We start from the raw sequence: 25,193 nt of genomic DNA on the forward strand, positions 1-25,193 counted from the left end.
GTTGTTGATTAGTTGGGTTCATTACAAATTCCTATAGAATTGTCATCATATTAGGTACAATAAAATGAACAATCAATTGTTCCTAGCTAGCAAGATCAAATACAGTTTTTGAAGGTGATAAAATTGCATACATCCAGATGCATCACATGAATGCAAGCCATGAAGTGAATTCCCCAATTTATAATGAATGGTTTGATATAAACGCTCCATATGTTGGACCAATAATGGAAGCCTAGGATGCAACCATGCATATATTGGCACGCTCTCCCTATGAAGATCCCAAGTATCTACTATTGTTGTTGTAATGACAAAGCAAATGTAGATGCAATACATATATTACTATAGGACATATAGAGGACCATGTAAAATAAACAAAAAAGAAAAGAAAAAATAACATTAATCATTCCCCATTTGTTTTGTGTAAATGTCATAATCACGAGGCTCATTCCCTTGCAGAAGCCTACACGACAATGACATTACCTCTAAACCATGCAAAGGATGCAAATGTATGTATGTATGTATTCATATATGTGTGTTTATATGTATGTATGTATGTATGTATATATCTGCATGCATGTAGGTACATACATACATACATACATACATACATACATACATACATACATACATACATACATATATATATATATATATATATATATATATATATATGCAAACTAGTAAAAATGTGCAAAGTCAATGTCATTGTTAATGAGCATTATATTTCCCCTGCATACATACATCATATATATACATATTGTGCTTTAAGTTTGCATTATTTCTATATAGGATCTTGAGCTAAGTCAGTTAGCATGGGTTGAGTGAGTTTTATTGTTTAATTATTTGGATTGTGGAATATGTATGTAGCTGGATCTATTTTTCAATTGTGCTCAGATGTAATAAGCACCTTAAAAAAGATCTCTTTGTATACATACATGTATATGTATGTATGCATGGATGTATGTATGTATATTTGTATGTATGTATGTATAAGTATGTATATGTATGTATGTATGTATGTATCACGTGGAGATCTATGATTTCATTGGCATGTCCTTGTGATCATTGCATTTTGTTGTCGTACCCTTGTGATCTTTGCATCTCATTGTCATGCCCTTTTGGTCTCTACATCTCATTCATTTTATTATACCTAATATAATGATAGCTCTAGTGCAATTTGTAATCAACCCATCTAATCAACAATTAGACCTATTTAACTGGGTTATGGCTTATTTCTTTCTAAAAATATCTGCTATGATATGTTTTTGTAAAATTTCTTGTGAACTCTACCTATTTTTCCTGGTCTACATCATTTTTGTGGAGAATCTTGAGGTGAGTCACTTAGTACCTTAAAAAAGATATCTCTCTCTCTCTCTCTCTCTCTCTCTCTATATATATATATATATATATATATATGCAAGTACATGTATGTATGTATGTGCTGTTGTGATTGCTACATTTTGTTGCCATGCCCTTGTGATCTCTACATCTCGTTGTCATGCCCTTGTGATCTTTGTATATGTATGTATGTATGTATATACATATGTATATGTATATATACATAAATACACACACATATGTGTGTCTATGTATTTAGTTATGTATATAAACAAAGAGATCTTGGCACAACAAAAAAATGATTAAACTCACTAAACACGTAGCATGGCCACAGATGCGATGGAAATGCCTATTGGTAAGTATATTCCTCTTTTATCTCTAATCTTTCATTTGTTTATTTCACTTGAACTATTATTTATTAGGGGGTATTTTGTAATATTGGATTCATTTTATGCAGGATATGATGAGGACTTTTTTGGATGTACCTGTGTTAGATGTATAGGATTCAATAAAGAATTGTAATGAATTGCTTGTGAGAAATGAAGATTGACTTCCCCTAAGAATAGCAGGAGGCCATGAGGACATTCTAGGTACTTTAAAGATTGATTCTTTCCTAAATATTTTAGATGTTAATGGGGAATTTAGATCTTAGGGGGGGTGGATGGGGCCAAATGAGCTTCCACCTTTACGTGGTTGGATCTTCTTAGTAGAGAATATTAAACTATTATTAAAACCAAGTGAAGCTCAACATTAACCTTATATGATTGCATGAAAGCTAACTGTGTGAATCTCTTGGTTTCAAGAAATTTAGATCAATACCATAATTCAATATGCAATCTCAATTCATATGCATATGATATCAGGTGTAGCTAAAAACACAACAGGTTTGCATTTTTTCTTAGAGGTCTTTAATTAGGTATTTTAAGTTATAGACCATCACAAACATTCTCTTGGGCATAACAACTAGAGTTTTAATGTTCATGATGGTCTATAATTTTAAAAATTTAAAAGACCTATTAAATAAATGTAATTGTGTTGAATTTTTTCAGTTGTGCCTATTGCCCATGGATATAGAATGTAGTTGCACTTGTGCATTCTTGATTTAGAGTGGCAGATTCTTATTTTGGATGCATCGAAAAATGACATGCACCAGAAGATGAGAAAATGATGTCACTTTTGTAGGTCTAGAACCTTTTTTTGTACTTTAAAGATTGCTCATTTCTTAAATATTTTAGATGTTAGGGGAGGTTGGGGCCAAATGAGCTTTCACCTTCACATGGTTGGCCCTACTTAGTAGAGAATATTAAACTATTCTCGAAACCAAGTGAAGGTCAACATTAACATATTATTATATGAAAATTAATTGTGTAAATCAATTGGTTTTATGCACTGTATAAAGATGTCATAGTTCAATATGCAATCTCAATTCATATGCATACAACATCAAGTGGAGCTCAAAAAACCCAACAAGTTTGCATTTTTGTTAGAGGTTTTCTTAGACCTATTAAATAAATATAAATGTGGTATATTTTTCCAGCTCCTTCTATTGTCCATGCATACAAAATGCAATTGCACATGCATTCTTGATTCAGAGTGGCATAATCTTATTTTGAATGTAATAGATAAATGACATGCACCAAAAGATGGGAAAATGATGTCACTTTTGCAAGTCTAGAACCTTTTTTTTAACTTTAAAGATTGATCATTTCTTAAAGATTTTAGATGTTGGAGGGAGGGGGGGAGTGGGGCCAAATGAGCTTCAACCTTCACATGGTTGGAACTGATTAGTAGAGAATATTAAACTATTCTCGAAACCAAGTGAAACTCAATATTAACCTATGCTTGCATGACAACTAATCCATGCAGAGCTTTGCAAATAATTTTATTTTTTTGATAATGTAGCAGTTTGTCACAATTATGGCAGCTTTTTATGTCAGCTAGTCATTGCTCCAATAGAATTACCGTCACCACTCTAACAACAACCACCGACAGCTAGGCATTTCTCCAGCAATGTTTCTATCACACACTCATTGCCATTATGATGCCCCTTTGATGAGATGTTTGTTAGGCCTGTAGTAATTTCATTGGACCTACGACGGCTAGCTAAAATTGTAGGTCATCGTAGTTGCAATGACATACCGTTGAACCTCTGACGACATAAAGAGGAACTCCTCACCTTTCTTTTTTCAAAATTTTGACTGCTTTGTCTATTGTAATTGCAACAGAAGCCCACACCATCACAATTTATGAGAGAAAAATTCTATTGCCCATCTAAAAGGGGCCAATTCTAGTTATTGTTGCTCATTTGATAGGTGACTGTCACAGTTGCAATGGTCTACCATTGCAATTTTAGCCCAAATGTAGTATTGGAAGTGGTGAGCCCACCCAATTGAGTTAATAAAGAACAAGCTTAATAAGGGGTGAGGGAAGCAAGGTAAGTCTAGTACTAGTCCCCTTAGTTAAACTAGTAAGTCATGTTCTACAACTCAGAAGAAGGTGAGTGCATCACACCTAAAGGAGAAAGACATTGTCATCAAACTTTGATTGTTAGACCAATAGTAGGAAGGCATTTATTATACAAATATCAAGGTAGGTAAGAGAGAATGTTACTATTTGGAATGTAACATTATCTTTTATGCTGAATCTATTAATAATGTGCTCTCTAAAAAAAAGCTACTTCTACAATCTCAAGATCAATAGATATTTTTCTTGCAAAATCCTAAATATCAAGAGCTACACTTTGAGTGAGTTTGTGTGAAAACTTATGAGCCAATCAAGATCAAGAGATAGAGCTAGAGCCTCAAAATCATAATGGAACAGTACAATTATATGTTTAATATTGAGCAATCAGATAGAGAGGATGAGGAACCCCCTATTTATGAGCCAATCTTGCCAAGTACTAACAATAGAAATAGGATTGGATCCCTATCTTCTCTCCCAAGCAGTGTGCTACTACTAGAGGATTTCAACAAGTATCTTGAGATGAATATAGTAAAAATGGGAGATGAATTATCAAAAATCTATACAACAATATTCAATCAAAAAAATGAGGAAATATGACCTTGAAGAGATGGAAACCACAACCATATCTCATCTAGTGGAATTCCAAAATTTCTTAAAAGGGAATGGGTGAGATTTGTACTCAGCTGAGTATGTGAAAAATATGTGTGGATGAATAAGCTATACAAAATAAAAAAAGAAGTGATTGAGAGGGTAACAAGGTTTAGTAGAACCAGAGAAAATTTGAACACCAGAGTACATATAATAGTCAACTTGGCTAGTTTGACTAGATGCAACATAGATGGGAGGATGTGTACTGTAAATAATATCCCAAATGACAAGTTGGAGTTTGTATCAAGGGTAATCACACATATAATTTACTATCTCAATCAAGAAAATAACATACCTACAAGAATAATATATGGAGCACACTAGACAATGGTAAAGAAAATCAGGCTAGATCATAGTTGTGATGGATTGATAGTCTTAAGAAGATCAAGATAGATAGTATATCACACACATTCAAATTTGGTACAATATTGATATGCATATTTTTCTATTTTAAGGATGAATAACTTGGATATAAGGAGTTCTAGTGGAACTTAAGGATTAGTTTTACTGCTCAGATAACGGGCATACACAAAAGGTTAGGTGAAACAGGCCTAGGAAAGCCCAAGATTTAATTCAATAAATTTGAAAAAGATATGCAGAAAAGAAGAAGGATTCTAGTAAATTTGACAAATTAGTATAGAAGAAGCATTTGTTTCTTAGTAGACATATACAAATGTATGGTGCAAGTAGTCAAACCAAGAACTCATAGGTTAATTGAATAATCCTATGAGATGGAAGAAGGACCATCTGGGAATCTCATTAACAACTAACTAGAAAAACATGTTGACAAGGAGCAATAGAGGTTTAGAATAGTTGAGGAGATAAAGAAAAATCCCACTGAGAAAGAAGTAGAAGATTTAAAGGAAATGAAGCCAAAGAAGAAGAAAGTTATAAAACAAGATGTAAAGAAATTTGAGGTAGAGGAAGCTCAAGAAATTGGAAATAGTCCACAAACTGACATGGAGATAAGTTCAACTACAAAACCTGAGTCAGAAGAGGAACAAAAACCAAGGACCAAGAAGAAGTAGGTAACTTCTAAGCCTCCAATGGTGGAGACTTACAAGAGGAAAACTACAATGAAAGGTAAGAAGAAACATCCTACTCAACCAAAGGAAGAGAACAAGAGGAACACTCAGACACGAAAAGATTGAAGTCTACAAAAAAAGGGAATAATCTGTCACAACAATGTATTATTGAAGATATTGAAAATAATGGTAATTAAAATACTATTAAAGATACATTCTTGAAGTTCAATAAGCTAAATAGGATTAAAATAGAACATGTTATACTAGTAAGCCTAAGTGTGTTCAATTGGACACAAATAGATATAGAGTTCCAACTTCCAAAGGAACTATATGAGTTTATAAGGGAGAAATGGTCTAAGGTCATAGTCAAATAGAAGAGCATGTTGCATCAAGACCTCAAAAACATAAGACTTGACTTGAATAAGAAAGAGGTCATGGATCTTGTAGATTCATGCAAGAAAACATCAACACACCTAGGAATGTGGCATTAATCACTATAGGGTTGAAGAGAGATGCATTCAAAAATGAAAAGAAGTTTTCATAAAAACTCTATCAGCATGAAAAAGAAAATCTTGAGAAAGGAGGAGATCAAGGCTAAATAACTAGAGACACACAACCCAGAAAGGAGAAACCTAAGACATGGGTCCTAGAAGTGCCAAGAAGAGACCAAAAGAGAATCTTATAAGACAAGTCAAATAGAGAACCTAGATCAATCAAGATAAAAATTAAGAACCAAAATAAAGTGAAGAAAAAAAAAAGGCATATATGACACCATCAAATACACTAGAGTAGCCCAAAGCTAACACTTAGACAATTGACGAATGGGAAAATGTCACAAATGTAACTAAAGAAGGACTGAATGTAGAACAAGAAATAACTAGTCACAATGAAGCTATTGAACAAGAAGAGATGAAAAAGGTAGCAAAGGAGATGGAAACATGTAATGAATTAAGTGACACACAACTACCTGCAATGGAAGTTTGAATTGATGCAGAAGAGGAACAAGTAAGAGACACAAATGAAATTCAAAGGCAAGAATTCTTGCAACCCACTCAACCCCAGGAGACACCAATAGTTAAAACATCATTGACACATCCAAGGGACAAAGGAGTATAAAAAAAACTAAGAAAATAAAAAGAGACTTAGAGAAATTGAGAAGCAAGGAAAGAAGAAAAGGGATAGAAGAATCCCAAAGACTGAAAGAATCTAACATATCAAAGGATGAGGCATAATTATGCAATTCAGATGCAACCAAAGATGCAAAAATTCTATAACTTAGATAAAGAGTAGATGAATTGAGAAAACCAAAGGAATGTAATCAAAGGAGTTGGGAAAATTTCCTTGACTCACTGTAAAGTATAAGAAGATGAAGCAAAATATCAAAGGTATGAACATGCAAGCACATTGGTCAATGCTCATGATATTTTGAAAGGACTCATAGAAGGAGAAACCTACAATGAAGACAATGATTTGATTAGTCAAATCAGAGATTTTATAAGACATCTTGATGAAAAGGTAGCCAATCTATGAAGGATAGTAGAATAATAGGTTCCCATGAAAAACCTTGAAGAAGAGAAGAAACTTGTTGAAGAGAAAAAAGAGGAACTCAAGACACTTAGATATGGGATGTCAAAAGATTTAAGTGAAATAACCCAAGTAATTAAAAAACCAAGAACATCACACACCCTAACAAGTTATCTTGAACAATCAAAAGAAAAGGCTCAACAAGAACATGACACAATTAATCAAGTATTTGATCCAATCTCTAGGTAAGCATCAGAGTATATCACTAATATATAGGACACAATGTACCTATTAGACCAGCTATGAGCTAAAGAATAGAAGAAAACTATCAAACTGATGGAGCTTTAATGCTTCTTAACTCTAATGATTAGATCTATCATTTCATTTCTAAAAGTTTCAGATGAGCTACTTTCCTTAAATCCAAAAAAGACCAAAAAAGCTTCTTATAGACAATTAGAAAAGCTATGGAATGTAATCATTGCATTCAAAGATTTGAAGGATTCATGGGAGACCCTTCTAAAATCACCTAGAGAAAATTAAAAATAAATCTACAAGAAGTTGTGAAGAATATGGCACCAAGGGATTGCCATCATACATGGAGAAAGAAATTAGGACCATGCCTTCATCCTACCTCCACTCTTCCCATTGTCATTGATGGAAAAAATGGGGAGAAGAAATAGAGGAAATAAAAAGCTAAATAAGGGGAAGAGGAAAATATAAAGCCATAGGGGGAGAACAAAGATAGGTATGAGGAGAAGAAAATATATATACCAAATGAAAGAAATACAAGGGTTGTATACACCTTAGGGGGAGCACATACAAAAGAGAAAATGAAAAAACTCCCAAGAATAATATTCCATGTAAAAATAGAATCAAGGAGAATAGAGATAAGAAATAAATAGTCTAATCAAACAAACAAGAAGAATGAACTAACCAACATTAAAATTGGCCAAGTCTCAATCTAAGTATCTTATTAACCTATGAAGCAATATAGAAGGGTTTTCCATCAATATCAAATGGGGATATTTTTGGAATAAGTTAGATCAACTGAGTAAGTGGTGAGAAATGAACTCAAAGTGTTGAGTTAAAATAGTGTGTTGTCATTGATTGGAAACTAGTTAGCAAGATCTCTTAGAGCATTAAAAATGTAAGTAACTGTAGAATGGCATACTAATGAAGACAATGGACTAAAGAGAGAAGTGTGAATGTTAAGTGGTCATATCTTAGTCACCATTGATGTGACAATATAAGAGGAAGGTCTAACATGAAAAAGGGATGAAGAAGAGTAATGTGGTAGAATGCAATTGAAGCATGCAAGGACACAATTCTAATTGTAAACTTGTAGAAGCTTAGCTGGCCTATAAGCATAGGCATCTATGAATAGGCAGTCATGAGATTCTTGTTACTATTCTCACATTTTTGGGTTTTCATCAATAGTTTGAGGAATTTATTTAAGGATCACTTGACACATATTGAGTTTGTTAGAAAGAAAAAAGATTTTAAAAATACCTATTAAGAAGGAAAGAGGTAGAATTTTTTTTGTCTCCATGATAATTAAAGCCAAAGAATCTATTAGAGGAAGGTAGTTGCAAATAGGGAGTTGCAACATGTGCTAAGCATGGAAGGAAAAATAAGGGCAGAGAGGATGAGGAATCTTGATGTGACAACCAATCTTACTCACAATCCCTAAGCTTTCTAGGGTCTTTTTATTTCATTCACCTAATCAAATAGGGTTTCTTTCAAACCCTATGCCTCTAAGGATTCTATCAAAGAGATCCACTTCTTCAACTGGTGCACATCAACAGGTTAATACAAGATTACCCAAACTTCCACAAACACACAAATAACCCTGATTATCCTTGGACCTTTCCATTTGGTCAAATGAATAACTAGGCAATCCTTAGGTTACTCATCAACATACTACACCCAAAATAAGTGCAAAACCCTATTTGAATTGCAATCCATAGGTCAATTTGTACTTAGTTGCTTGGAAAAAGGCTACAAGAATTAGCCCTCCAAATGCACTAAAACTAATATATTTTGAAAAATACCTTAAAAATGGCCCAAAAAAAACACCTCTCTAGATACCCATTTGGGATTACTTGAATATTTTGTAACTCTTAAGCTTGCAACTTGTACATACAACCCAAGCACAATTTTAGGCTTAATTTGAGGGTTTCAAGGATTTTTGTATTGTTTGGATTTTAAACCTCCTAAAAGTCCTTATCAAGAATCCTCCTCTAGATTGGATTTATCCCTCACCATCTATTTACTCACCACATTCTTGGATTGAAGAATCAAATTTTTGAAACCACTCCAAATGCTCTTTTTCAGATTTGTGATCCCTAACCAAACATGGTTTGCTTGCCTAAGGCATCACACTAAAAATACTTGTTATGCTTACCATTTTCTCTCCATTTCTTTAAATAATTTAAAATGATTCTAGCTCCAAATCCCAAAAGGTTGTACATTTCATACGGTGGGAAATGGCCCTTAGAGCCCATTTTGTGCTAGCTACCCAGTTAAGAACAAAAAATTGGTAACTTACAAAATAATTTGTTTGAACACACAAAACTCTCTGAAACAACACAAAAAATAAAAAAATAAAAGAAGTAAAACGTCCAATAACACTTCCAACTCAAAAAATCCCAAGTATGATAAATACAAAGCATGAAAAATCACTCAAAACAAGAAATTGGTGTAATAAAGAAAATGATGATTACATACCGTACACTATCATTTCTCTTTCTTCCAACCTCTTTAAAAGGTTGAATTAAACCTTATATAGGCTTGGAATTTAACTTTAAGTGGTTGAAGGGTTCCCACAAAGAAGTTTCTCTTTTTTCATAAAAGTTGCAAAAGTTGTCAATGACAACTTTGCAAGAAATGAGCAATTTTTGTAATTTTGCAAATTATGTACCCAAACTTTCTCTACTTGCTACCAAACTTTCTAAAAGGATTAATATGGACCCAAAACACCTAATAAGGACCCTAAAAAACTTTTTTTTCCTATTTAGTCCTCAAAACCAAAAAATTCTCTATTGAGCCAAATGAACAATTTTGAGCAATTAGGAGCATTATTGCATTGTGGGGCTCTTCTAACCTATCTAACCTCACCTTAGGACCAAGTTGATCCTAGTATTACTCTAAAGAGTGGCTAGCATCACTACAAGCCAAAAACACCAAAGAAACCCTAGATCTACCATTTAGCTTACCTAGGTGCTCTTGCACCATGCTCCCCACATCAAAAAAACTAAGTTCCACCTAATGGCAACATGTCTAAGGGTATTCCAACCTTCTTGAAATCTGTTTCAGCAACCCAAGTATCATCTAAAGTTGTCTTTCCCTTCCATTTAATGAGATGTTCCATATACACCTTGTGCCTTATAGACTTCTTCACCCTTAAGTCTAACACTTTCTCTGCTTCCAACTTGTTGATATTCGGTGTTGCAATGGGTTCAAGGTAAACATCAACATATGGAATGATCTAAGGTAAGGTACCATTGTATGACACCAAGTCTTGCACATTGAAAATAGGGGATATTGCTAAATCTAAAGGTAACTCTACCTTATAGGCATTTGCTCCATACTTTGCCAATATTTTGCAAGGGCCTACTCTCTTCATTTGTAGCTTGGTAGGTACCCCTTTTTGAAGCCTTTCTTTATTAAAATATATGATTACATAGTCACCAACAAAAAACTAAACATTTGTCATATTTTCATCCACTGTGTCCTTAATTTTTGAGTGCTATCTTGGATGGTTTTCTTAACTTGCTCTTGAATCTCCTTCATAGTTTGAACAAAGTATTCAACTTGTCCACTTCTCTGATTCATATCACCAAGATATCTTAGTTCACATACACCTCTTGGTGGATTTCATAAACTATCTCAAAAGGACTTTTTCCAGTTGTCTTATTCTTTCTATCATTATAGGCATACTCTGCTTGTGAAATGATAACGTCTCAACTTTGGCCATATTCCTTAGTTAGCAACCTTAGAAGGTTCCCTAAGGTCCTATTAACCACTTTAGTTTTACCATTAGTTTAGGGATGGTAAGGTGAATCAAATGACATGTTTGTACCAAGCTTTTCCACAAGTTTTTCCAAAAATGGCTCATAAGTTTAACATCCCTATCTAACACAATGCTTAATGGGAGTCCATGAATTCATAAACCTCCTTGCAAAATAAATGGGAAATGTCACTTGCATCATTAGTTATCCTACATGGAATGAAATGCCCCATTTTATTGAATCTATCAACAACAACATAAATTCTATCATACCCTTTCTTGGTTTTTGGTAAACCTATAACAAAGTACGTACTTACACAATCCCATAGCCTATTTGGAATTTGTAAATGCTAATAGAAACCTACGTTATTGATTCCTCCTTTGGCTTTCATGGACACCATGTACTGCTCCACATACTTGGTTACATCCCTTGCTAACTTTGGTTAATAATAGAACCTTTGCACTAGTTTTATGGTTTTGTTGATACAAAAATAACCACTTAGGTTGTCATTATGCTTCTCCCCTATTATATTCTCTCTCATGCAACCCCTTGGTACACACAACTGGTTACCCTTAATAAAAAGCCATTTTTCAAGGTATATTCTACAAAATTGCTTAAAATGATTCTCAAAATCCATGCATACCTTGTAGACTTCATCAAAGTCCTCATCTTCTTTGTAGAGATTTGAAAACTCTCTATTCCAATGCTTTGGAGCTGAATCTCTTGGACTACCATAATCATCCTACTTAGTGCATCTACCACTTTATTTAGTTGCCCCTTCTTATGCTTGATTGTGAAGGTAAAGGCTTGCAAGTACTCCATCCACTTCAAGTGTATATTGCTTAGTTTCTCTTGAGTGTTGATGTATCTAAGAACTTGATTATCTGTAAAAAAAAATAATTCCTTGGGTAACAAATAATGTCTACACTTCCTAAGACATTGAACTAAGTCATAGGATGAATACTTCTTCTTGGCCTCATTAAGCTTCTCACTATAAAAAGCCACTAGTATACTTTCTTGACTCAAAACACCACCTCCTATTAAGCAACTTGCATCACATTCTAAGGTGAACAATTTCTCAAAACTAGGCAATTATAGGATAGGTTGAGTAGCTACTTGTTTCTTCAAAATTTCAAATGATTTTTCAGATTCTAAAGTCCACTTAAACTTAGACTTGACTCCACCCTTTATGGTATCCAAAAAAAGTGCACAAATACCACTAAAATTCCTAATGAAATTCCTATAGAAATTAGAAAAACCATGGAAACTTCTTACCTCAATAGATGTGGTAGGTGTTGGCCAATCTAGTATAGCAGCAAGCTTCTCCTTGTCCATCTTTAATGTGCCTTGAGACACCACAAAGCCTAGGTAAACAAGTTCTTCCTTGAAGAAATCACACTTATCAAGATTTATGGCTAGCTTTTCCTCATGAAGCCTCTTCAAAACTACCTCAACATGCTTGATATGATCTTCTCTAGTCTTGCTGAAGATAAGTATATCATCTAGATACACCACTAAAAATCTTCCTATGAAATCCGTGAGCCCTTCATTCATGAGCCTCATGAATGTGCTAGGAGCATTGGAAAGACAAAATAGCATTACAAGCCATTCATAAAGGCCATCAGTAGTCTTAAATGTTGTTTTTTATTTATCTCCCTCCTTTATCCTTATTTGGTGATAACCACTCTTCAAGTCCAACTTAGTGAAGTATTTAGCACCTCCAATACAATCCATGAGGTCTTCAATTATAGGTATGGGAAACCTATACTTAATTTAAATCCTATTGATGCCTCTTGAATTTGTATATAATCTCTATTTCCCTCATTTTTTAGATGGCAACACAACAAGAACTACACATGGGCTTATGCTCTTTTATAGCAAGCCTTGAATCATGAATTCTTGGAATTGTCTTACCACTTCTAAGTTCTAATCTAGAGTCAACTTGTATGTTGCTTTATTAGGAAAGGAAGCACCTGGAAAAAAATTAATTTGATGACTATTAAGTCTCCTAGGAGGTCGAGTAGCTAGAGTACCATCACTCACTATGTCCTTCTACTTTTCAAGAAAAGCTTGGACTTCAATTGGTAATGGCTCCTTGGTCACATTCTCCTTTTCATTAGACTTCAGCATGACTACAAAAATTTGACATTCCTCATCCTTAAGGTCTTTAACAAACTCTTTCCCACTACAAAATAGCACACTAGGAACTTTTGCTTGTGTTTCCTCCCCTTTCTAATAAGGAATGAATTTTGAAGGTCTTTCCTCCCTTCTTAAAAGTTGTGGCATTTTCCCACCATTATTTACAACTTCCCTATCAAATTGCCAAGGCCTACCTAGAAAAAGATGACAAGTATCCATAGGCAAAACATCACACAACAATTTGTCCTTGTATCTTGCTATGGAGAATTCTACCCAAGCTTGGTCATTCACTAAGATGCTCTATCCCTTGTTGAGCCGAGTAACCTTATAAGGGTTTTCATGAGGTAGTTTATACAATTTCAACTTAGTAACAACCTCCTCTGATATTACATTATCAGTAGAACCAAAATCAACTACTACTTTGCATGTTTTTCTTAGGATTTTGCATTTTATCCTAAACAATGCCCTCCTATGTTTAGCTTCATCAGGAGCTGGTTGTTTGATCAACCCTCTCTTAAACATGAAGTTTTTTGATCTTAGATTAGTTTTGACAATTGAGTGTCAACACACTTAAGACACTTACTTGGTTTATGCTGAACTAGTATTGCATGTTGAGTATAATATGTAAATACAAGACTGTGTCAAGTTGCAATGAGTGTCGAGTCACTCATGTGCCGAGTCACTCAAGTGCCAAGTAGATAGCCCATGCCAAGTGATTCTAGTGCCAAGTAAGCAATAGATACCGAGTAGTTTAGGTGCCAAGTCAGAAATAGAATTATAGTATGTGTCGAGCATCAGTAATTTCAAGTGCCAAGTAACACAAATTGGACATACTTATTTTTGATTGCGAAAACAACTATGTAAACCTTTTTTTAGCTAATCAAAGGATAGAATACGATCTTTTGAAGATAAGGATGAATCTATATATGGATTCCCTATGCAATTACTTGCAGCCAATCCAAAAAAGGGGAAGCTTTAAATGACAAAAATAATGAATCTCAGTTGTAGATTCATACCTAACCCTAAGTCTTCTAGTCTTCTTAAGGAGGATGAAACCTTAAACTTTATATGAGTGTGTAAGGGATTGAAGGAGGAGAATAGAGAAGTTTTCATGCACAAACAAAGCATTCATGGAGACTTAGAAGTTATAGAGAGAGAATTGCAGAATTAGTTTGAGAAGAACAAAGGATAGAGAATAAAAAATTGTCACATCAGATCATCAAGGATCAAGAAAGACATTTTATAGATTTGATCTTTAATTAGGCAATTAGAGCTAATCACAAGATCTATGCTGACACATCCTAATAGGTTATTTTGGTTAAATCCCCTAATTGGAGTAGTCCTAATAGACTATTTAAATCTTTTAATAGGGTGACATTCCAAGTGAATGTTCTAAAGTCCTTTAGCTAGGCACACTTCTAACAAGGTGTTGAAACCCTCTAACAAGGTGGGACTTAACAGTCCTTGTAAGCCTTTAATAGGGCAGGCCTTTCACAAGGCAAATCATGTTTCATGGTCAAACCATTGTAACTTTAATTGGCTATAAGAATTAAGGGTGCCATCCCCACCCCAGTTTTACCTTCTCTTTGGAGGGTTTCTAGGTAATCATATCTAGTTTTAAGTGTGTATGTTTAATTGGTTACATGTATTAGATGCATTTACTTTTCATAATATTTTCAATTCATATATTACATGCATCTAATGAATGGTGAAAGTTTTAATAGCTAAAGTTTGAACTTCTGATTCACCCCCCTTCCCGCCCTCTTAGAAGTATATGTTTCCCATTTTTTATTCCAATAGTTCTCACCTTTTTCAAACTTAATCTAATCTAGATCAGATTCTTTGCTGCAATCTTCTTGTGCATATACCATTCTTTTATATTGCTTTGAGGAAGAAGACTTCTCTAGGCATTTGTAGGCTGGATGACCCAAGTGACCACAACTATAACATTTCATACTTGCGAAGTATTTATTAGATCTGTTTGATCTTCTCGCTCTACTTGATCCTTCTTGGTTTCCTCTCACTATATTGTAACCACCTCTTGAGGAGTTATCATTAGATTACTCAGTGAAATTCCTTTCACCTTGATTCTTCTGCTCACTACCTCTACGTTAGTAGCCTCCTCTTTTCCCTCTTTGATTTATGTCATTGCCTCTATCCTTGAATTTTGAATCTCCCTTCCTTTTTTTTCCCCTCTACCTTTAGAGCTAGTTGATGGCATCTTTAAACTATGGTAGGTGCCCACAAACTGAGCTCTTCTTGGATATTCCACTTCAACCCACCTAGATATCTTGTCACTTTAATTGGCTCATCCTCTTGCTACCTGGATCTCAAACATAACCTCTAAAATTATTTAGTCTAAGAGGTCATATATAGGTCTTTTTTATTTAGTCCTTGCCTTCTCTTGTTGAGTTGAATTTCAAAGTCTTTAGGTAGAAAGTTCTCCTTCACTTTAGTGACCATAGCCTTCTAGTTAGTAGTAGGAGTCTTACCCATGTTGATTCTTTCATCTTGTACATATTTCCACCATGTTAGCACTAATCCTTTACACCTTGACTTAGCAACTTTAACCTTTTGTGCCACTAATACCACCTCACACTCAGAATGGTTCTCTATGCCATCTATCCATTCCATGACTGCATCTATGTCCATCTTTCCACTGAAAAGTGGTATACCTTCGAAAGATTTTCCTCCTAGGGCTTTGATAGCCTTCAAGATGGGCTCTTCATTTAAGATAAGTTTAGGTTTAGGGACTACAACATCCTCAGATACCTCTTTACCCTTCTCAAGTTCTTCTTCTTCTTTCCTCCTGGCTGCTTCAACAAATGCATCCTCTTGAATCTTTACCTATGGTAGGGACTCTTAAAGAACTCTATTCTTCTCCCTTTGTTCATCAACTTTCTTGACTAGTTCTACATTTTTCACCATGCTAGTTTCACCTACTAACTCTTCGAGTAGCTGCAAACATCCACCAATGGTTCCCAATTCTTTAACTTGCTTAGATACCACTCTAATGTGACAACCAATCTTGCTCACAAACCCTAAGCTCTTTGGGTATTATTATTTCCTCCACCTAATCAAATAGGGATTCTTTCATGCCCTATGCATCTTAAGATTCTATCAAAGAGATCCCACTTCTTCAACAAGTGCACATCAACAGGTTAGTGCAAGATTGTTCAAACTTCCACAAACACACAAATAACCCCAATGATCCTTGGACCTTTCCATTTGGTTAAATGAATACCTAGGAATGCCTTAGGTTACTCATCAATATACTACACCCAAAACAAGTACAAAACCCTATTTGAATTGCAATCCATAGGCCAATTTGTACTTAGTTGCTTGGAAAAAGGCTACAAGAATTAGCCCTCCAAACACACTAAAACTGAGATATTTTGAAAAAGCCCTTATCAATGGCCATATAAAATCACTTTTATGGATACCCTTTTCAAATTACTAGAAGATTTTGTAACTCTTAAGCCCCCAACTTGTCTATATAACCCAAGCACAATTTTTGGCTTAATTTAAGGGTTTCAAGGATTTTGGTGTTGTTCAAGTTTTAAACCTCCTAAAATTCCTTACCAATACTCCTCCTCTATATTGAAGTTAGCCATCACCATATACTTACCACATTCTTGGATTGAAGAATCAGACCTTTCAATCCACTCCAAATGCTCTTTTTCATATTTGTGATCCCTAACCAAACATGGTTGGCTTGCCTAGGGCATCACACTAAAAATGCTTGTTGTGCTTCTCATGGGATCTCCTTTGCTATACATAATGTACAAAGATTCTAGCTCCAAATCTCAAGAAGCATTACATTTCATATGGTGGGAAATGGCCCTAAGAACCCATTTTGTGCTAGTTGCCTAGTTCAGAACAACAAACTGCTAATTTATTAAATAATTTATTTGAACACACAAAACTCTCTAAAACAACACAAAAAATAAAAAAATAAATGAAGGAAAACCTCTACTAACACTTCTAACTCAGAAAACCCCAATTCTGATCAATACAAAGCATGAAAAAACTACTCAAAACAAGAAACTAGTGTAATAAAGAAAATGTCGATTACATTTTGTACACTGTCATTTCTCCTTCTTCCAACCTCTTAAAAAGGTTGAGTTCAACCTTATATAGGATTGTAACATAAACTTCCAAATAATTTAAGTGGTTTTAGGTCTCCTATGAAGAATTTTCTCTTTTTGCATAAAATTTGCAAAAGTTGTCAATGAGAACTTTGCAAGAAATGAGCAATTTTTGCAATTTTGCAAATTATCTACCTAAACTTTCTCTACTTGCTACCAAACTTTCCAAAAGGATGAAGGTGGACCAAAAACACCTAATAAGGACCCTAAAATACTTTATTTCCCTATTTGGTCCTCAAAACCCAAAAATACTCTATTAAGCCAAATGAGCAATTTTAAGCAATTAGGAGCAATATTGCATTGTAGGGCTCCTCTAACCTATCTAACCTCACCTTAGGACCAATTTGATCCAATTATTACTCTACTAGTGTACCTAAGATCAATACAGGCCAAAAACACCAAAGAAGCCCTAGGTCTACCCTTGAACCTATCTAGGTGCTCCAGCACCAAAGCTCACCCAAGTAAGAGCAGTAGAGGAAGATCAGAGCATCTTCAAGAGAATGTAACAGATGATCTACTAGGAAAGGTGTTTGATATATTTAGATCACTACATTAGTTTCCTTTCTAACCATTGAATCTATTGTAAGCCTTTAATAAGGAAGACTTGTAAAAAGTCTTTGAAACCCTCTAACAAGGTGTCTCTTAAAAAGAGATCTAAATCCTCTAGCGAGGTGGCTTTAATAGGCTATTGTAATCCTATAGGTTATTGGTATTCCTAATAGGATGTGTTCTCAGAAGGAACATATGTAAGCCTTTAATAGAATATGATTTTTTTTGCAAGGAAAGGCTAGTGGATATGTTATTCCCACCATGGTTTTTACCCTCACATTGGGGGTTTCCATGTAAAAATATGTGTCATTGATGTATGCTTTTGTGTAGAATATTGTATGGTTTTATTACATAGAATTTATCATATATGTGATAGTTAGAGTGATCATACCCAATAGTGTTGGAGATATTATTAGATTAACTGGTAGAGTTTACAAATTGTTGATATTATGGTCAAGTTTGCTTATTATTGACTCATACTTAATCAATTGGTTAGCAGCTACCAAGCTTATCTAAAAAATTATAGTGTTAACTAAGTAATTTAGGTTAATTAGTATTTAGTTTGCACTAAGCAGTATCTATTGAGTTGTTGAATATTAGTGCAAACCAAGCTTCATAGTGTTTATCGAGTTGCATAGTGCAAACTAAGGTCTACAATGTTTACTGAGTTTGCAGCATTAGTAATGTGAATCAAGTATTGACCAAGATAGGAAGCAACAACCAAGTGATTCAATTTATATGTTGAGTTTCACAATATTCACTAAGTCACTAGTGCTAACCTAGTTTAGACTACTTAGAGTGATTAGTATGAGTTGAGATTCTACTTCTACCAAGAGAATGATGATGCCAAGTGTTGACAATAGTTCTTGATGGGGACACAACCCAAGCGCAGAATGGACACAATAAGAAAGGGAAAATTTTATTAACTATGAAAATATGCTAGTACACTTAGTGTAGAGAAATAGACTCCAAAACATGCCCTAAGGGCTTACAATAGTATAAATCTAGAGATAAATTCTTCTCCCAGTACCTTATCTCAAACTCCACTCCAAACTGCCTTTTACAATGCCAAAAATTCCTTAAATAGACCCCAAAGGGTTAAGGATTAGGAATACATTCTAGAAAGTTCTAGTTGGCATCCACTAACCAAGTAGAAGGCTCCAGAAGCCATGTTAGAAGTTGGTACAAAACTAGAAGAATCTAAAAATGGTAACCAAACTTTCGGGAGGCATAACTTTTGAACCGTAGCTCCGATTGATGAACCGTTTACATTTTCAAAAAGCTCTCGAAGCGCTCTATAGTCTTATGGACCAGCTCTGCTTGTCCCCATTTTTGGCCCTATTAGAGGTCATTTAATGTCCCTAGCCTAACTTTGAAGCATTCTTAGGATGTCTCCAGAAATTAAAAAACTGTGATAACTTTCAAACCGTGGGGCCTTTTGACCTGATTCTTTTTTTGGAATGCTCTAAATTACAATGAAAATCATCCAACCAATTTAAACCTTCTATTTCACCAAAATGATGGCTCAATTACATACTCCTATTTTTTTGACATTTACACGTATCCTAAGGTGATTAAAAACTCTAACCCAGAACACTAATAGTGGAACTATGAGAGTTGGAACTTTTATTTGACCTAAATGGGTATCCAAAAATGAAAACACATGAAACAGGAACTAAGTCTAAGTACATTTTTTTGGGTGAAAATGGATTTCCCTTATACCTCTGAATGCTCCTGCATCAGACACCCAGGGTAGATTGAAAAGTGACCCTATCACTTTATGAATGGTAGAGGAAATCCCAAATGGAAAACTTCAATGACTGATATCCAAGTTGAGTCCTCTATCGACTGTCCTTTCCACTTGACCAGATACTCTTCATACTGCCTAGTTTTGGTGCTCCTACCCACATGACTATCTAGAATCTCCTCTATCTCCTCCTTCTTAGGAGTAGGAATTGGACATGGCTCTAACATCAACTCCTCATCTGCACCATCATCATGATACTCTGTCAAGTCTAGAATGTTGAAAATAGGAGAAATGTGAATTCCATCTGGCAACTCTACTTCATATGCATTTCCTGAGTCATGTTTTTTCAAAATTTTGTAGGGGCCAAATTTCTTCATCTTCAGCTTGTTGTAAGTACCAGCTGGAAATCTTTCTTTTCTTAAGTGTACCATGACTAGATCCCCTACTTGGAATTCCTTATGTCTTCTCCTTTGATCAGCCCTAGCTTTATACTATTGGTTCATCTTGGTAATGTGTGCCTGGACCTCCTCATGTAGATGCTTGATATGTTTAGCAAATTATTTAGCTTCAGCACTTGTCCTCTCCCCTTGCTCTATCTTCCTCAATTCTGGTGCAGTCCTTGGGCTACTTCCATATACAATTTTGAATGGTGATTTTCTAGTACTCCTATTTACAGAGTTATTGTAAGAAAATTCTACTTGTGGTAGAATCAAATTCCACCCCTTGGGCTTATCCCCAACTAAACATCTCAGTAATTTGCCCATACTTCTATTTAACACTTTAGTCTGTCCATCAGTCTATCGGTGATGTGTAGAACTAAACTTCAAGTCTATTTTCAACTTCTTCCACAATGTCCTCCAGAAATACCCCAAAAATTTAGTATTTCTATCAAAAACTATACTCCTTGGGAGACCATGTAGTCTCACCACCTCTCTAAAAAACAAGTCTACAATATGGATAGCATCATGAGTTTTGTCGCATGGAATGAAATGTGCCATTTTGGAGAACCTATCAACCACCAAAAATACTGAGTCATTATCCCTTTGTGTCCTCGAAAATCCAAGAAAAAAATCCATACTTATGTCCTCCCACGGCTTTGATGGAATAGGAAATGGCTGATATAGTCCAGTATTGTGACTAAATCCCTTGGCCACTTGACAAGCTTGGCAATTCTGTACAAACTTCTTCACATCCTATCACATTTGAGGCCAAAAATAATGTTCTTTGAGAATGGACATGGTCTTATCTCGACCAAAATGTTCTTCCATCCCTCCACTGTGTTTCTCCCGAATCATAATTTCCCTCATGGAACTCCTTGGAATGCACAATTGACTGCCCTTGAACAACATGCCATCCTGAATCAAATAGTCTAGCCACTTAGTTCTATTTACAACAACAGGTTCTTTACAAGCTTTCCATGCTTCAGCAAAATTAGGATCCTCAGGGTATAGATTCTTGAGTTGAGCAAACCCAACTACTTCAACCTGCATTACTATAAGCAACAACTGTCTCCTACTTAATGCATCTGCAACCTTATTAGATTTTCCACTTCTATGCTTCAACACAAATGTATAGCTCTGTAAGAACTCTACCCACTTCATATGCATCTAATTCAATTTACCTTGGCTATTTAGGTACTATAATTCCTGATGGTCAATATACAAAACAAATTCTTTTGGCAATAAATAATGCCTCCATTTCTTTAAGGCTTGAACTATTGCATAGAACTCTTGATCATAAACAAAATACTTCTTTTTTGCATTATTCAATTTTTCACTAAAATATGCAATAGGCTTACCTTCTTGGCTTAATACAGCTTGAATAGAATTGCCACTAGCATCACAATCCACCTGGAACACCTTTCTAAAATCTAGAAGTTCCAACATAGGTTGTTCTGTCACCTTCTTCTTCAACAATTCAAAACTTCTCGCAGCTACCGCAGTCCATTTGAACTCTTTTCTATCCCCTCTTATTGTGTCAGTTAGGGGTGCACATATGCCACTAAAATTCTTAATGAACTTCCTATAAAAACTAACCAGACCATGAAATGATCTTACCTCAGTAGCAGACCTTGGAGTAGGCCATTCCAAGATGACTTTTACCTTCTTTGGATCCATTTTGAGACCTTTAGGTGATATAACAAACCCCAAGTAGACTAATTCCTTTTTAGCAAAGGTACACTTCTTTAGAATAATTAACAGTTTCTCTTCCCTTGACCTTTCAAGGACACTACGAATATGCAATAAATGTTCTTCTATAGTCTTGCTGAAAATTAAAATATCATCCAAATAAACAATAACAAATTTTCCCAACAACTTCTTAAGTACCTCATTCATAAGCCGCATGAAGGTGCTTGGGGCATTTGTCAATCCAAAGGGCATGAATAACCACTCATAAAGACCCTCCTTGGTCTTGAAGGCAATTTTCCACTCATCTCCTTCACATATCCATATTGGATGATAACCACTCTTGAGATCTATCTTTGTGAAGTACTGAGCTCCACTCAAGCAGTCCATAAGATCATCCATTCTTGGCAAAGGAAACTGATACTTGATGGTTATCCTATTGATAGCTTGAGAGTTTGTACACATTCTCCACTCTCCATCCTTCTTTGGTGCTAGTACTGCAGGTACTGCACATGGACTCAGGGTCTCCTGAATCAACCCCTTCCTCAATAGCTCCTGAACCTATCTATTTAGCTCCTTAGTTTTAGTAAGAGTCATCCTGTGAGAAGCCTTGTTAGGCAAAATAGCTCTTGGGATCTAATCTATTTGATGACTGATTTGACTTATCGGTGATAATCGTTCTAGAACATTATCAAAGATGATATCTATAAAATCACCTAGTAAATTTCAAACTTCAAGTGATATTTCACTACTACCTTGTTTATATTTCCTAGGAATCAAATTATAGCACATATTCTGATGTTTCATGCCATCTAAAAACTTCCTTCCATCAACAAGACAAATCCTAGCACTGCTCATACCTTTTTGCCTTCCTTTTTCATGGGCTTCAGTTTCTGGCAAACTCCATCCTTTGTTAGAGAATATATGTTTGCATGACCATCATGTACTACATGCCTATCAAACTACCATGGTGTACCCAACAATAGATGGCAATCATCCATTGGAATAACATTACAAAGAACTTCACCATGGTAACTCCCAATTTTGAACCTCACTAAACATTGTTCACTTACCAAGACCTTATGATCATCTTTCACCCAAGCAATCCGATAGGGCTGGGGGTGTTTCTATCTCTTGAGCTTTACCTCAGAGACCATCTCCTCTGATACTAAGTTATCAGTGCTACCACCATCAATGATCACATCACAACATTTATCCTCACACTTGCACCTGGTACAGAATAAACTTCTCCTTTGTCCTGGTTCAATCTCACCACTTAATAGGACCCTTTCATTTACTAAAGTCTCTCCTCTTTCTGCATCCTCTGAATGTAATGATTGTGTATGCTCATCCACACGAGCAACCCTAGCTTGACCCTCAGCTCTCCTATCTATCCTTCCTTGTCATTGAGGGCATTCAAAGGCATGATGACCTTCTTTATTGCAATGGAAATAGGTACCACAGAAGCCTCATCTTCCTTGTCTATGTCCTCTACCTCTTCCTCTCTGATTTCCAAAGTCTTGATGACGGGGGCGGTTGAAACCCTTGTTCCTCTGGTTCCTACTAGTACCCACATGTTCATTTTTCTTTTGGGTTTCATTTTGGCCTCCGGATTACCTACCACTACCCCTTCCTCCTTGACTGTGCCCTCTTTATCTCCCTTTAAACCTTTTATTTAGCTTCTCTTTAACTCGTAGGGCAAACTGGTATGCCTCTTCAACACTGGTCATTCTTACCAGACTTAATTCCTCCTGGATGCTAGGTTGCAACCCACTGATATAATGAGTAACCTTCTCCTTATTTGATTCTACATGCCCCGCTCTAATCAAAAGTTGGTAAAACTCCTCCATATATTCCTAGACTAATTTTCTAGCTTGCTTTAACCCATGCATCTTCTTAAACAAATTGAGCTCGTAGTCAACAGGAATGAACTGCTTCTTTAGTTTGTCCACCATGTGATCCCACCTTGTGATCTTATCCTTTCCTCTTCTATTTATTTCCAATTAAACCTCTTGCCACCAGATTTTGGCATGTCCTTTTAGTTTTGCCTTTGCAAACTTAACCCTATCTAGATCTTTGATATACTCATACTCAAAGTACTCTTCCAGTTCATTGATCTAGTCGATCAACTCATCTGATTTTAGATTTCATGAAAATACACCCACATCAATCGTAGGTCTTTTCCCAAACTTATTAATGGCCCTAAAAGCCTCTCCTCTGCCTGATTTAGAACTTTCTCATCAACTTCCCCTTTTGGTCCAATTTCTTCTTCTTCATTGTCGTCCTCACTTTTGTCACTTGCAGTAACATTTGTTCCTCTACGGAGCTCCTCCTGCAATGCTTGTACCTACCTTTGGAGGGCTCTAACCTCCTTAGAATTAATAGCTCTAGCCCTTCCACCATGGTCTCTTCATGGAGGCATCTTCTTAATTCAAACCCACAACCACATGGTCTTGGTGCAAACTACCTCATAGTCGGCGCTCTGTCTGCACACTCAGGAAAACCCACTCTGATACCACTTGATGGGGACACAACCCAAGCATAGAATGGAAACAATAGGAAAGAGAAAATTTTATTAACTATGAAAATATGCTAATACACTTAGTGTAGAAAAATAGACTCCAAAATATGCCCTAAGGGCTTACAATAGTATAAATCTAGAGATAAATTCTTCTCCCAGTACCATCTCTCAAACTCCACTCTGAACTACCTTTTACAATGCAAAAAATGTCCTTAAATAGACTCCAAAGGGTTAAGGATTAGGAACACATTCTAGAAAGTTCTAGTTGGCATCCACTGACCAAGTAGAAGGCTCTAGAAGCTGTGTTAGAAGTCGGCGCAAAATTAGAAGAATCCAGAAACGGTAACCGAACTTCTGGGAGGCATAACTTTTGAACCGTAGCTCTGATTGATGAACCGTTTACATTTTTGGAAAGCTCTCAAAGTGCTCTATAGCTCTATGGACCAGCTTCACTCATCCCCCATTTTTCATCCCTATTCAAGGTCATTTAATGCCCCTAACTTGACTTTGAAGCATTCTTAGGATGTCTCTAGAAATTGAAAAACTGTAATAACATTCAAATCGTGGGGCCCTTTTACCTGATTCTTTTTTTGGAATGCTCTAAATTACAATGAAAATCATCCGACCAATTTACACCTTATAGTTCACCAAAATGATGGCTCAATTACATACTCCTATTTTTTGGCATTTACACATATCCCAAGGTGATTAAAAACTCTAACCCAGAACACTAATAGTGGAACTGTGAGAGTTGGAACCTTTATTTGACCCAAATGGGTATCTAGAAATGAAAACACATGAAACAAAAACTAAGTCTAAGTACATTTTTTTGGGTGACACAAGATTGCCCTTATACCTCTGGATGTTCCTGCATCAGTTCTCGAGTATCAAAACCTCATCAAGTTTGTCTTTAGAACCTGAGTACCAACAATTGAGCCAACTTTGTGTATTTTGG

The sequence above is a fragment of the Cupressus sempervirens genome, chromosome 6, assembly GCF_028749045.1.
Source record: "Cupressus sempervirens isolate cs-2001-9-10 chromosome 6, ASM2874904v1, whole genome shotgun sequence".
In the NCBI taxonomy this organism is placed as follows: Eukaryota; Viridiplantae; Streptophyta; class Pinopsida; order Cupressales; family Cupressaceae; genus Cupressus; species Cupressus sempervirens.